Source organism: Protopterus annectens, chromosome 9.part0, assembly GCF_019279795.1.
Source record: "Protopterus annectens isolate FY-2018-M chromosome 9.part0, PAN1.0, whole genome shotgun sequence".
In the NCBI taxonomy this organism is placed as follows: Eukaryota; Metazoa; Chordata; order Ceratodontiformes; family Protopteridae; genus Protopterus; species Protopterus annectens.
The window spans coordinates 272,154,572-272,169,432 of NC_056743.1; the positions used below are offsets into that span (position 1 = coordinate 272,154,572).

The 14,861-nt window shown below is 38.5% G+C and overlaps 1 long non-coding RNA gene across 1 annotated transcript in view; it reads right to left on the bottom strand.

Annotated features, from left to right (window-relative positions):
* Positions 1 to 592: 592 nt before the first annotated feature.
* Positions 593 to 14,861, bottom strand: part of LOC122811186 — a 217,202-nt gene continuing 202,933 nt past the window's right edge. Inside the window, exon 2 of the long non-coding RNA XR_006366222.1 lies at positions 593 to 649. This is a non-coding gene — a long non-coding RNA (uncharacterized LOC122811186). The remainder of the gene's footprint in view (positions 650 to 14,861) is intronic.

The following is a 14,861-nucleotide window of genomic DNA, read 5'->3' on the forward strand; positions in this document are numbered from 1 at the left end:
TGAGAGCTATATATGGGAAGATTTTGTTTTAGTGGGACAAGTGCCCTTTTTTTCTTTTTGAGAGAGAGAGGAATGTTAGGCAAGGGACTTAGGTATGTCTGGGTCTGGCAAGATGGGTAGGTGAGGAAACAATTGCAGACAGATAAGACAAATAGACAAGACATAGGGAAAGTGATGGACACAAGAGTTTGGTGGACACCATGGATGGGGTGAGGGTGGGGACATCCAGAACCCAGGCTCATCAAGCGGGGTGACAGTGAGAACTGAGGCCTCACCCACTGGACTGTCATCATTGTCACCTCACTACACCACTAGCTATAGCACTCAACCTCTCCTTCTCCTTATCCTATGTAAATTAGGGAGAGCAGCCCCTACATCAGACTTAGGCATACACCAACAGTGCAGTGCACAACCTTATGCATCATCCCTGGCAGTTCAGTGTTGATGATAAACTCACCACTCCTGCCACTGCTCCTGGAGGGAATCACTGGACTATCATCTGGGGTAAAACTACTCAAGGGGGCAGGCATGCTGGACAATGGTGCGGGGGCCAGTGGATTGGGGGAAGACAGATCCTGTGGGGCAGACTTACTCTGCTGTGCTGTGGAGCATTTTGTGATGTGGTAAACATGGATGACATAGACACATTCTGACAACATATAATAATACAAAACAAACAAAAAAAAGAGAGATAAGGGTTGGGGTGAGAGAAAAAAAGAGATAAGATTAGTACCTTCATATGTAACATACAATGCATTAATGCAATTATTTGACTGCATTATATTAACTTTTACTCATAAGACTACCTCCCCCTAACAGATAACTATTACTTTTAAGACTATAAGCTCCTAACAGATGCACACTATACTACAGATTGCAGCAAGTGCTCCTTTACATGTGCATATATTGCACATATGCGTGTCCCAGTTATACAGATTACAGTTTACAGCACAGCATGTGTGCCACTGGTGTAGACCTTTTGCTTTAAACCTTCAAGTTGCACATAATTGAAGAATTGACAGTATTGTATACTTGGGAAATGTGATATTTGAACCTACCACCTCTGACTAAAGTCTAATATTGTACTCTTGCTTTGTGTGACAGACTAATGCATGCATACTTGCTATTACAGTTGAGATATGCACGGTCAATTTGATACAACTGTATAAAATACCAAACAAGCTATCTTTAACTTTTAGTGCTACAATAACACTACTCTTCTGCTGCATACATATCACATGGCTCCCTCATCCTCACCAACCTTGCACCATGGATCCTAACACTGCACTCCCATTACATGGCAGCTGTGGAAAAAAACAGAAAAGAACAGAATACCATTATGAATAGCAGTCTTGCCTACATTTAGCTTTTAAGCATTACAAGAACTCTCTGTTGTTGATACTTACACATCTGTGGGATGTCCACCATCCTAAATGCCTTGATCCAAGCATTGCGAGTACCAGTCTTCCTCCTCTGGAGGTCATTGTAGTGATTTGTACATTGGTCACCAGTGTGGGGGATACCAATAGCACTGTTTACAGCTGAGGCCAAACTATCTCAAGCCTCTGAGTTATACTGGGATCTAGAATAGTCCACCTGCAGCAACCTGGTAGTGTGGTGTTTCACTCAGAGTCCAACAAAAATCTTGGATTCTTGGACACCCCATCTCGGTGCCCTAAATCTCATACTATCTCCATGAACACCTGCCATATCTTTCACTAATCAAGAGCAAAGGAGAATGATGATTTCCCACCAATTCCAGTTATTGCATTTACTGGGAGTGTGTGCACTGTTTGAAAATGTTGTGCACCACTTACTGTCTGGCAAACATGGTGCTAGGGTGTGTGTACTGCCAAGCAATATGTCTGCATGATGGTAAGCAGTGTGCAATAGTGGCAAGCAATGCAATTTCAAGATTACTTGATGTACAAACAGTTGTGTATGTGTGTTTGACAAATGTGAAAGTCATGGCAGGCATGTTAAGTTTTCAAACAAATAATTTCAAATCAATTAATACAACAACAATGTCAGAATGTTTTGAAGGAACAAATGTTAATACTCTGGCTGAAATATTAATGTGCTCAGTCCCAATATTCTTAGATGAGAAATTATACACCTTAAAGTATTTAGTTTCAGTATAAATAACTTTTACAACTTCAACTGGATTGCTAGTGACTCTATCATTCTGTCTTAGTCATTTCTTGTATTGCCGCCTCTTCAGTCTAGCCCCTTGCCTCTGGTAAATCTCCTCATTGGTATAAAATTCCTGCTTGGTGTGCCCAGAGAGAGCTCATTTGTTCATCAGTCATTCGGTCTTCCTCACTCCCATCTCATCTAAAGGGGCAGAATCATTGATTCCTCCTACTTGTGCTCTCAATGACATCACATCTGATCTACCACAACTTGGCTGGATGTCTTCTTCATTACATTGATTACCATGGAAACCTGGTGGGACTACGTAAACTTTGCTTCAATTGCGTTAATATTTTAACCAGAGGATTAACATCTGTTCTTTTGAAACATTCTAACCTTGTTGATATATTAATTGATTTGAAATTATTTGTTTGAAAACTTAACATGTCCCTTTGGTTTTCTTCTAGTAGCTTGAATGTCAGTGCAACAGTTCTGTGTAGACCAAGTCAGTTTCATTCCCCTTTACATCATTTATTACAAACAATTGAGAAAATATGTGAGCTTGATATCAGAAATGTTTTAAATCAAAAGTAAAATTGCAAGTTTTGTAATATCATTCCTTCAGATTGTGATTTTTTGAATGATGTTTGTCAGGATAATAACATAAGAGTTATGAAACCATATAAGGGGAGAGGATTGGTCATTATGAAACATAGCTTGCTCTAAGATAGACTTATGATTAGAGGGCATGTTATTATAGGGACAGATAACTAACAGTGAGTATGATTTTATGTTTAACTAAAATGGTGATTGCAGGCATATTTGGTATCCCACAAATCCACAAAAGTCTTGAAAGCCCACCACTTAGACCGATCATTTATGGTAATAGGCCCACAATGTTTTTATTGCTAAATTTTTAGAAAGTATCTTAAAGGAGGGGATGAAGAATTTAAAATTTTGTTGTAAGGATTCTTGGCATTTTAAAGGCAAATGGGAGAAGTTCCTTTTATTGTTAATATGATATTCCTTATTACTGATGTTCAAAATCTGTACTCATTGATACCATATGAATTAGGGCTGCAGTAGTTTGAAGAAAGTGTATTCAGGAATACCAAATTACCTGCTGATAAAATCAGTGCAATTACAGCTTTAATGGAACTAGTTCTGAAAAATAATTTCATATATTTTAAAGGACAAATTTTTAGGCAAAAGACCGGAGTGGCAATGGGGGGAGCATGAGCCCCCATTTTTGTGAATTTTGTGATGAGTTATTGAGAGAATGTATATATCAAAAATAATCAGTTCAAAAATTCCTGGGCATTATATACCAGATTTTTTAGATGACATGTTCATTTTGTGGACTGGTTCACATGTTAAGTTATTGGAATTTGTGGATTATATCAATAACACAGTGGATTTTTTTGAAATTTTCCCACAATAGTGATAGATATAAATAAGATCAATTATTGGAGTTACATTAATCAGAAATATAGGTCTAGCATTTATTGAAGACCGACATGCTCAAACTCCTTTTTACACTTTCATAGTATACACCTAAAACATTAGAAGGCGGCAATAGTTAAGGGCCAGTTGGTGTTTCTGGTCATAATGGTATCTGATTTTGACATTTTCCATAAAGAGTGTAGTGTGCTTGCTGAAATTTTTTCTAAAAGGAGTTATCTGGTTAAATTGGAGGACATCTTGGAAGAGTGGTTCTTGACATAATAAATTTAAAAGTTAATTTACATATTTAAAAACATATGCATTACTATATGAACCAACAAAGAAAAAAAAATAAATTGAAAAAGAAAATATGACCATATAATTTTTTTTCTTGCATAAACCTAATACTACTTTAAACACAGGAGACCTAAAATGCTGATAAAACTCTTATAAGCCATTTTAACATTTTGGGGGGTTTTAATGAAATGTCCCTATTATGTTTATGGTGGGTGTAATGTTGTATACACACCCAACAAAAGAATGTATAAATAAGTCATTGGTTTAAAAATGTGATAGGTGGGATATAAATTTGTAACTTGATTGTTGTTTTAAATGACTCTGATGATGCCTGATGTATGGGAAGGTGAAAGTGGTTAGTCGTTTGGAATTTTTAAAGTATTAAACAATGCAACCCTTTGGATCATGGTTTGTGATCGTTTTTTATTTTTTGTTAAGTTTTGTTAGTTTATTTTGCCTTGTTGGTATTTGTTGAAGTTTAAACATAAAGAAATGCCTGGCAAAGGCCCCCACATGGCAACATCCATGAAATCCCCACCCACAGACTTTTACACAGTAATATCACAACAGGTCTGGCAGTGACAGTATGGCTTTGAAACGTAAGAAGTCTGAAACTACAAATGTCTATGCCAGAGCAATCTGACCTGTGGTTGATACTGTTATGCCTGTAGTCTGAAAGATAGGGCACACCACTATGCTACATTGGACCAAAATGTTAAGCAAATATCAGCACAGTCCGTGCAGATGTGTATCATATACAGCTGTGTCACCCCCCCCATAGTCCCATAAAAATGCAGTAACATGTTCCTAGACTTAAGCAACATCCAGCTGTCACCCAGAGTGATAGTGCAATAGTAATAGAAAGCAATTGTCAGTAACACCCACAGTCAATTTACTGATGCCATCCCAGGGGTGCCTCCTCTCGGCAGCCTGGGAACATATGATCATCAGAATGCACTGCCCCTGCTACAGATAGCCTGCATCTGTCACACCTGGCCTACAGGCCTCTGGCAAATGCCTATGCCTCACCCACAATGCCCTTTAGGGAGTGTCATGGGGTCCATAACACCAACATAACACATTCCACAAAATGCAAAGAAAGGCCATGCTGACAACTGCTCGGAGCAAGCCTGCCAGTCTCAGGGAGCCAGAAATTGGGACAAAGCCATGAATAATGGGGCGATGAAGGTCAAAAGAGAAGGACACCTGTGAAATACTGCTCTAATAATTTTATAAAGTTGATGGAATGATTTGTAGTAGTATGGAATGTCTGATGGGTACAAAGTCTGAAACTGCAATGTCAACTGTCAGTAATATCTGACTTCAACCCTGAGTGACTTGAAAAACCCTTTTGCTGGAAGACCACACTTCTTTGGGTAACCAACAAGATATATGAGTCATGGATGTAGACATTCTGTGATACTCTGTACAGTTGACAGGCAAGGCTAGGAGTTTAAACATGGGAATGCACTCACTGCAGGCAGGCCTAACCCTGGAAGATGGTGACAAGTCTGCACCCACAGAACTCTGGGCCACAGCCATGGGGAGTAACACACCCCTCCATGATCACTTATCCTATGCAATATCCTGACCCCAATATGTGTCTACCCTAGTAAAATGAGGTGGGCCATACATATATGTGTGTGACAAATACACACCTCTAGGCTGGTCAAAGAGTCTGACACACACAAGACCCTCCAAGTGCAGTCAACCACAAAGCAAAGTAGTGGTAGCTATAGGCAAACATATCTGCCCAGGAAACCCCCCACATATCCCATCCCCTAGAAATCTATCTGGAGTCTGCCTGTCACCCTGATCCTGTCTGACTTATATTACCCAACTGTGGATTGGAAATCAGACCATAAATGCACAGAGATTCCACCATTGTAATATATCACCAAGGTGCTGGACCATTTTCACAGCACCAGCAGTCAATTGCTTGTAGGCACACCCCTCAACAGGCTGTGCAAGAATGCATAGCACTTGACCCATAAATCTTGTGTGTGCATCTTCCATCCTGTATTCCTCTGGGAAATCACTGTGATGATCTGAGGAGGTATGTCATGAGGTACTGAAACAATACATGACAGTGTCAAATGGTATATATATGACAGATGTCTGCTAAAACAAGCCCTGTAACCCTAGCAACCCATACATTACTGAGAGAAATTGCCACAATCATTGTATGGCCCATTGTCCCCACAGTTTGATAGGCTATCTCCAGATATCCTGCACCAACAGGTTGAGAGGTATAACAAACCAGAATGGAGTGCAGCAATCCCTGGAATAGAGTCCCACGTGTACTATAGAAGGACACACTGGGCATTCTCATACACTTAGAGAAATGTCAGTAGGATCTAGGAATGAACAGGCCTTCCCCACCCAGTGCACTTCCCATTGCCCCACCTTAGTAGTCCTGAAGATGTCTGTCACCATAGAAGTCACTTATGTTAGCTCTGTGGTGCTTGCAATAACTGCATAACACTATAGTACAAATAACTAGTTAGGTAGGAGTTCTAATCTCAGTCCTGACAAATGTAAAAGTGTGTGTGTGTGTGTGTGTGTGTGTGTGTGTGTGTGTGTGTGTGTGTGTGTGTGTGTGTGTTCACAACTAAAAGCTTTTGGGTCTATTCAAATCCAGTACACTTCCCGTTTCCCTACTTTAACAGTCCTGCAGATATCAGTCATCTTAGAAGTGCCTTCCATCAGGCCTCAGCCCCATAAGCTATGTGGTGCGTGCGATTACTGCATAACATGATAATACAAATAACTAGTTAGGTAACAGTTCTAATCTCAGTCCTGGTAAATGTAGAAGAGTGTGTGTGTGTGTGTGTGTGTGTGTGTGTGTGTGTGTGTGTGTGTGTGTGTGAGAGACAGTTGTGTGTTCAAGACTGAGGGAGTTGTGTGTTTCTTTATAGGTGAAACAGTTTTTATCCCATTCCCACCCACGACACTTTTCAGCACCCCACCTTATCAGTCCAGATGATGTCAGTCCCTTATCAGCAACCTTGGCCAGGTGTCAGCCCTGTAAGCTCAGTAGTGCATGTGATAAATGCTTAACACTATAGTACAAATGACTAGTTTAAACTTGTAAAAACGCTGGTACTGTCAACAATAAAGGATGGTGCAGGAAAAAAGTAATCCACTGCATGTAAGGTTAACACCTTATTTAGAAGTTCGTTGGTCAGCATAAAATCAACGAAATACACTCGTGTGAAACTTCTAAGTAAGCAAAAAAGTTTTAATAAACAGAACAAATAGCGTTCTTTTTTTAATAACTTCTTGAAAAATGTTATTCAAAAAGGATACAGGGTATCCTCTTTTTAGAAACATATGATATAACAGGTCACATTCCTCTTCAAATTCCTTAAATAAGGAAACCATCCTCGCCGCCCTCACTAGTTGTCCTTTTACCACAGCTTTTTTCTGGTACAGAGGGTGCATGCTGGTGAAGTGGAGGAAACTATTGGAATATGTTACTTTTCTAAAGATTTTTGCTGTATAATGTCCATTATTTTTACTTAATTCAACGTCCAGGAAATTAATGGTAGTTTCCTGGAAGTTTTGGGTAAATTTTAAAAAGATTGTAGTAGAATTAAAAAAATTCACTAGTTGGTTTGCTTCTTCCTTATTACCCTTAAATACAATGAAAATGTCATCCAAAAATCCAAAAATTAAGTAAAAATAATGGACATTATACAGCAAAAATCTTTAGAAAAGTAACATATTCCAATAGTTTCCTCCACTTCACCAGCATGCACCCTCTGTACCAGAAAAAAAGCTGTGGTAAAAGGACAACTAGTGAGGGCGGCGAGGATGGTTTCCTTATTTAAGGAATTTGAAAAGGAATGTGACCTGTTATATCATATGTTTCTAAAAAGAGGATACCCTGTATCCTTTTTGAATAACATTTTTCAAGAAGTTATTAAAAAAAGAACGCTATTTGTTCTGTTTATTAAAACTTTTTTGCTTACTTAGAAGTTTCACACGAGTGTATTTCGTTGATTTTATGCTGACCAACGAACTTCTAAATAAGGTGTTAACCTTACATGCAGTGGATTACTTTTTTCCTGCACCATCCTTTATTGTTGACAGTACCAGCGTTTTTACAAGTTTAAGTGAGTTGCTTTGGTTTTTTCTTATGTGTTTTTTCGCTGGTTGCTGACAAGGAGGCATGGAAGACACAGTAGAGGAGGGAGACCTTTCTCAAGGAAACCTTACGCAACTGTTGCAGCTAATAAACACCAGACTCGACCGCTTATCGGAGAAGGTAGACGGCGTTTCCAACTCCAGCGGCGTTTCAAGGAATACAACAGCCAGGACTAGTTTACCAGCTGCAGGAGTGCAGGTAGCACACACTTCTGGAGCAGGTTCATCTCAACGACACCAGGTTGGTGAAATAAATACAGGACATTCTGTCAGTAACTTTAATATTGGAATGTGGTTAAACAATGAACTGGATATGGATTGTACAGAAGAAGGTACTGACAGCACACATTTAAGTGAGACTGATAATTTAATCGCAGACAAATTAAAATTATTTGATGCCAAGCTTTTTAAAATTAAAAAAACTCCAGCTAGAGCTCAACTACTTTAAGAGATGTATTAAAGAAAATATTGTTCCAAAGGGTTTGAGGCATTACTCATACCCTACTGGGTTGGAACATGGTTCGGACTTCTTTAAGGAACTGGTAAGCATTTACAACAAGCAAGGTTTGGAAATAATGCAATGTATGGTAAAACATTACCAAATTTCCCTTGACCTGCTAGTAAAAGAGACTGGTTCCCTTGAACAGGATATTAAAGTAGACCTTGACTTTAATAGATATGAATTTGAATATGATAGAATTCTCTCTAGTATAGCTCAACAAATGTCTAAATTGAAAATTAATAAAATAAAAAAACTTCAAAGAGACTTGAAAGCCTATCGTGAAGGGATGGCTTTTCCTAAGCCACCAATGTCTCAAGATGTTTTACGCAGTAACAACAATAAAAGTTCTACAGTCCAACCTGCTTATAAGGAACAAAGAAGACAAAAGCCCACTAGAAACACTTCTGCACCTCTGGATTCGGGTGTTGAGCCAAGCACAGAGTACTTTATAAATGATGATGACATTTTTGGAGAAGAAGCAGGTGGCTCAAATTCTAACCAGTTTTTTTCAACTGACAATAACCAAAGATACAACCAGGGTCCCCAAAAAAACTACAGAGGGGGGAGGGGGGGCAATTGGAATATGAACTCAGCCCAAGGACCCAAGCGGAGATACAATACCCGCAGCAACAAGCATCTGGGTTAAAACTTTATGAAACTCTTGTAAACAAAGAAGGTGATTTTACCATCTATAACTTTACTGAGTGTTGCATTGACCAAATTTTGGTGGAACTATTTGCTAAAGGATTAACGTTTGTGCCTTCTAAAAAATGTGATATTGCTGAATTACTGCTCGATTTTAAAATGTTTATTCGTAAACTAAATTTAAATTTACTGTTAGGTAATTCACCACACATTGAGAATGAACTTAGAGTAGCTAGTACTTTTAACCCCCCCCAAAATAGTATAACAAGTATGTTTGAATATCTGTGTGAAAATGAATTCAGGGACCTTATGAAACATTCAAATAAAAACAAACATGGTTCTAACATTTCAGTAGAGGAAAAGACACTACTAACCTCTCTAAGAAATCTACCGCTTAGGCTTATGAAGCTGGACAAGGGCGGTGGGCTGGTGGTGTTTTATAATGAGGATTATTCCAACATTATGTTGACCTTATTAGAAAGTAATACATATGCACCAGTGAGTAAAAATGAGTTGAATCAAGCCTATAATAGGATTAAAATGTTTATTTCTAACCTATTCACAGATAGTTTATTAACTTTAGAACAGTACACTTATTTGACTATGTTAGCACCAAGGATTCCAAAAATTTTTGGGATCCCGAAACTACATAAAAACATATCAAACCCACCATTGAGGGCGTTGGTAGACGCAAGACAGCCCATAACCTACCCGTGTGCCAAACTAGTGGATACTGTCCTGAAAAAATATGTGAGTATGGAACATCAAATATTGAAGGATTCCTGGTCCTTCCTGCAGTGTATGCAGTCCATAACATATGATGACATGGCTAACTTTGTAACTGTGGATGTGACAGATTTGTACTCCTGTATCCCACATAACTTGGGGATTGAATGGGTGACTGACTTTATCAGACTCAAAGGGGCAAATAATAATGAGTGTAACTTAGTTGAACAACTTCTTGATATTATTCTAAAAAATAATTTTGTGTTGTTTGAAAACAAGCTTTTTATTCAAAAAATAGGAGTAGCGATGGGTTCCCCTGTAGGGTCAAGCTTTGCGAACTTGGTTATGGCCCATTGGGAGAACAATTACATTTTTAACAGCCCTTGGGCCAACCAGTTCGTAAGCTACAAAAGATTTTTGGGTGACATTTTCATTGTATTTAAGGGTAATAAGGAAGAAGCAAACCAACTAGTGAATTTTTTTAATTCTACTACAACCTTTTTAAAATTTACCCAAAACTTCCAGGAAACTACCATTAATTTCCTAGACGTTGAATTAAGTAAAAATAATGGACATTATACAGCAAAAATCTTTAGAAAAGTAACATATTCCAATAGTTTCCTCCACTTCACCAGCATGCACCCTCTGTACCAGAAAAAAGCTGTGGTAAAAGGACAACTAGTGAGGGCGGCGAGGATGGTTTCCTTATTTAAGGAATTTGAAGAGGAATGTGACCTGTTATATCATATGTTTCTAAAAAGAGGATACCCTGTATCCTTTTTGAATAACATTTTTCAAGAAGTTATTAAAAAAAGAACGCTATTTGTTCTGTTTATTAAAACTTTTTTGCTTACTTAGAAGTTTCACACGAGTGTATTTCGTTGATTTTATGCTGACCAACGAACTTCTAAATAAGGTGTTAACCTTACATGCAGTGGATTACTTTTTTCCTGCACCATCCTTTATTGTTGACAGTACCAGCGTTTTTACAAGTTTAAGTGAGTTGCTTTGGTTTTTTTCTTACGTGTTTTTTCGCTGGTTGCTGACAAGGAGGCATGGAAGACACAGTAGAGGAGGGAGACCTTTCTCAAGGAAACCTTACGCAACTATTGCAGCTTATAAACACCAGACTCGACCGCTTATCGGAGAAGGTAGACGGCGTTTCCAACTCCAGCGGCGTTTCAAGGAATACAACAGCCAGGACTAGTTTACCAGCTGCAGGAGTGCAGGTAGCACACACTTCTGGAGCAGGTTCATCTCAACGACACCAGGTTGGTGAAATAAATACAGGACATTCTGTCAGTAACTTTAATATTGGAATGTGGTTAAACAATGAACTGGATATGGATTGTACAGAAGAAGGTACTGACATCACACATTTAAGTGAGACTGATAATTTAATCGCAGACAAATTAAAATTATTTGATGCCAAGCTTTTTAAAATTAAAAGACTCCAACTAGAGCTCAACTACTTTAAGAGACGTATTAAAGAAAATATTGTTCCAAAGGGTTTGAGGCATTACTCATACCCTACTGGGTTGGAACATGGTTCGGACTTCTTTAAGGAACTGGTAAGCATTTACAACAGGCAAGGTTTGGAAATAATGCAATGTATGGTAAAACATTACCAAATTTCCCTTGACCTGCTAGTAAATGAGACTGGTTCCCTTGAACAGGATATTAAAGTAGACCTTGACTTTAATAGATATGAATTTGAATATGATAGAATTCTCTCTAGTATAGCTCAACAAATGTCTAAATTGAAAATTAATAAAATAAAAAAACTTCAAAGAGACTTGAAAGCCTATTGTGAAGGGATGGCTTTTCCTAAGCCACCAATGTCTCAAAATGTTTTACGCAGTAACAACAATAAAAGTTCTACAGTCCAACCTGCTTATAAGGATCAAAGAAGACAAAAGCCCACTAGAAACACTTCTGCACCTCTGGATTCGGGTGTTGAGCCAAGCACAGAGTACTTTATAAATGATGATGACATTTTTGGAGAAGAAGCAGGTGGCTCAAATTCTAACCATTTTTTTTCAACTGACAATAACCAAAGATACAACCAGAGTCCCCAAAAAAACTACAGAGGGGGGAGGGGGGCAATTGGAATGTGAACTCAGCCCAAGGACCCAAGTGGAGATACAATACCTGCAGCAACAAGCATCTGGGTTAAAACTTTATGAAACTCTTGTAAACAAAGAAGGTGATTTTACCATCTATAACTTTACTGAGTGTTGCATTGACCAAATTTTGGTGGAACTATTTGCTAAAGGATTAACGTTTGTGCCTTCTAAAAAATGTGATATTGCTGAATTACTGCTTGATTTTAAAATGTTTATTCGTAAACTAAATTTAAATTTACTGTTAGGTAATTCACCACACATTGAGAATGAACTTAGAGTAGCTAGTACTTTTAACCCCCCCCAAAATAGTATAACAAGTATGTTTGAATATCTGTGTGAAAATGAATTCAGGGACCTTATGAAACATTCAAATAAAAACAAACATGGTTCTAACATTTCAGTAGAGGAAAAGACACTACTAACCTCTCTAAGAAATCTACCGCTTAGGCTTATGAAGCCAGACAAGGGCGGTGGGCTGGTGGTGTTTTATAATGAGGATTATTCCAACATTATGTTGACCTTAATAGAAAGTAATACATATGCACCAGTGAGTAAAAACGAGTTGAATCAAGCCTATAATAGGATTAAAATGTTTATTTCTGACCTATTCACAGATGGTTTATTAACTTTAGAACAGTACACTTATTTGACTATGTTAGCACCAAGGATCCCAAAAATTTTTGGGATCCCGAAACTACATAAAAACATATCAAACCCACCATTGAGGGCGTTGGTAGACGCAAGACAGTCAATAACCTACCCGTGTGCCAAACTAGTGGATACTATCCTGAAAAAATATGTGAGTATGGAACATCAAATATTGAAGGATTCCTGGTCCTTCCTGCAGTGTATGCAGTCCATAACATATGATGACATGGCTAACTTTGTAACTGTGGATGTGACAGATTTGTACTCCTGTATCCCACATAACTTGGGGATTGAATGGGTGACTGACTTTATCAGACTCAAAGGGGCAAATAATAATGAGTGTAACTTAGTTGAACAACTTCTTGATATTATTCTAAAAAATAATTTTGTGTTGTTTGAAAACAAGCTTTTTATTCAAAAAATAGGAGTAGCGATGGGTTCCCCTGTAGGGTCAAGCTTTGCGAACTTGGTTATGGCCCATTGGGAGAACAATTACATTTTTAACAGCCCTTGGGCCAACCAGTTCGTAAGCTACAAAAGATTTTTGGATGACATTTTCATTGTATTTAAGGGTAATAAGGAAGAAGCAAACCAACTAGTGAATTTTTTTAATTCTACTACAACCTTTTTAAAATTTACCCAAAACTTCCAGGAAACTACCATTAATTTCCTAGACGTTGAATTAAGTAAAAATAATGGACATTATACAGCAAAAATCTTTAGAAAAGTAACATATTCCAATAGTTTCCTCCACTTCACCAGCATGCACCCTCTGTACCAGAAAAAAGCTGTGGTAAAAGGACAACTAGTGAGGGCGGCGAGGATGGTTTCCTTATTTAAGGAATTTGAAGAGGAATGTGACCTGTTATATCATATGTTTCTAAAAAGAGGATACCCTGTTTCCTTTTTGAATAACATTTTTCAAGAAGTTATTAAAAAAAGAACGCTATTTGTTCTGTTTATTAAAACTTTTTTGCTTACTTAGAAGTTTCACACGAGTGTATTTCGTTGATTTTATGCTGACCAACGAACTTCTAAATAAGGTGTTAACCTTACATGCAGTGGATTACTTTTTTCCTGCACCATCCTTTATTGTTGACAGTACCAGCGTTTTTACAAGTTTAAGTGAGTTGCTTTGGTTTTTTCTTACAAATGACTAGTTTGGCAGGGGTTCTACTCTTGTATCTGGCAAATGTGTGTGTGGGTATGTTTTGTAAGTAGACGTATTTTGATATGTTTCCCACCCACTGCCCTACTTTACAGTCTTGCTGATGTCATTCCCCATATCAGCAGCTTTGGCCAACTCTCAGCCCAGTAAGCTCTGCAGCGCATGCAGTAACTGTGTACCACTATGGTACAAATCACTAGTTAGGTAGGGGTTCTACTCTCACATCTGGCAAGTGTATGTGTGTCTGTTTGTAGGACAAAGAATTTTGATAAGTTTAACACTCACGGCACTACTTTATCAGTCCTGCTGATGTAATTCCCTTTATAGGTTCACAAGTGTGTAGTAGGTAATGGCCCAGGAGCCTTAACAAGCCTAGCACATAGAAGGACCATGTCATTGTGCCACCTGATGTTACATCCCAGTGTCTGTATCAAGTATAGCCACTGCAGTGATCCTTGGGTTGAACTATTACCCATCCACTCATCAAGATTTCTCTGGAACAGGATCAGCTAGGTGCTCTGCATGACATGTATGGGAAGTGTATTCCAGGGCATGTGCAGTCTCTTGGAGAGGGACCTGTCCCATCAGCATGTTGTGGTGATTGTGGTACTGAGGTAGAGGTCTCTTTAGTGTGTGGTGTGGATGGATTTATATGTAGCATTTCTATACCAGCTGGGTCAGACATGGCTTTGTAAGTCAAGCACAGATAGCAGCTAATTAGGTGATATGCCACAGAGAATAGCTTGGATCTTCTGAGTCTGTCTGTGTAGGATGTGTGTTTAATGCCTAGGAACCCCTTTGTGAGGTGCTTCTGTGGCTTCTCCAGCTGTAGCAGGTGTATAGTGAGGTACATGGCAAATGGGCCTTAATACTTGGGGAGTGGTCTAATGAGGGAATAGTAGACAAAGATCATTACCTTTGTCTTCATGGATGCAAAACCCTTGGTAATGCAATGTGCCATACAGAAGGACTTCCTGACCACAGTGACTGGGAACTAAGTGTTTTACCAAAGGGGATGATGATG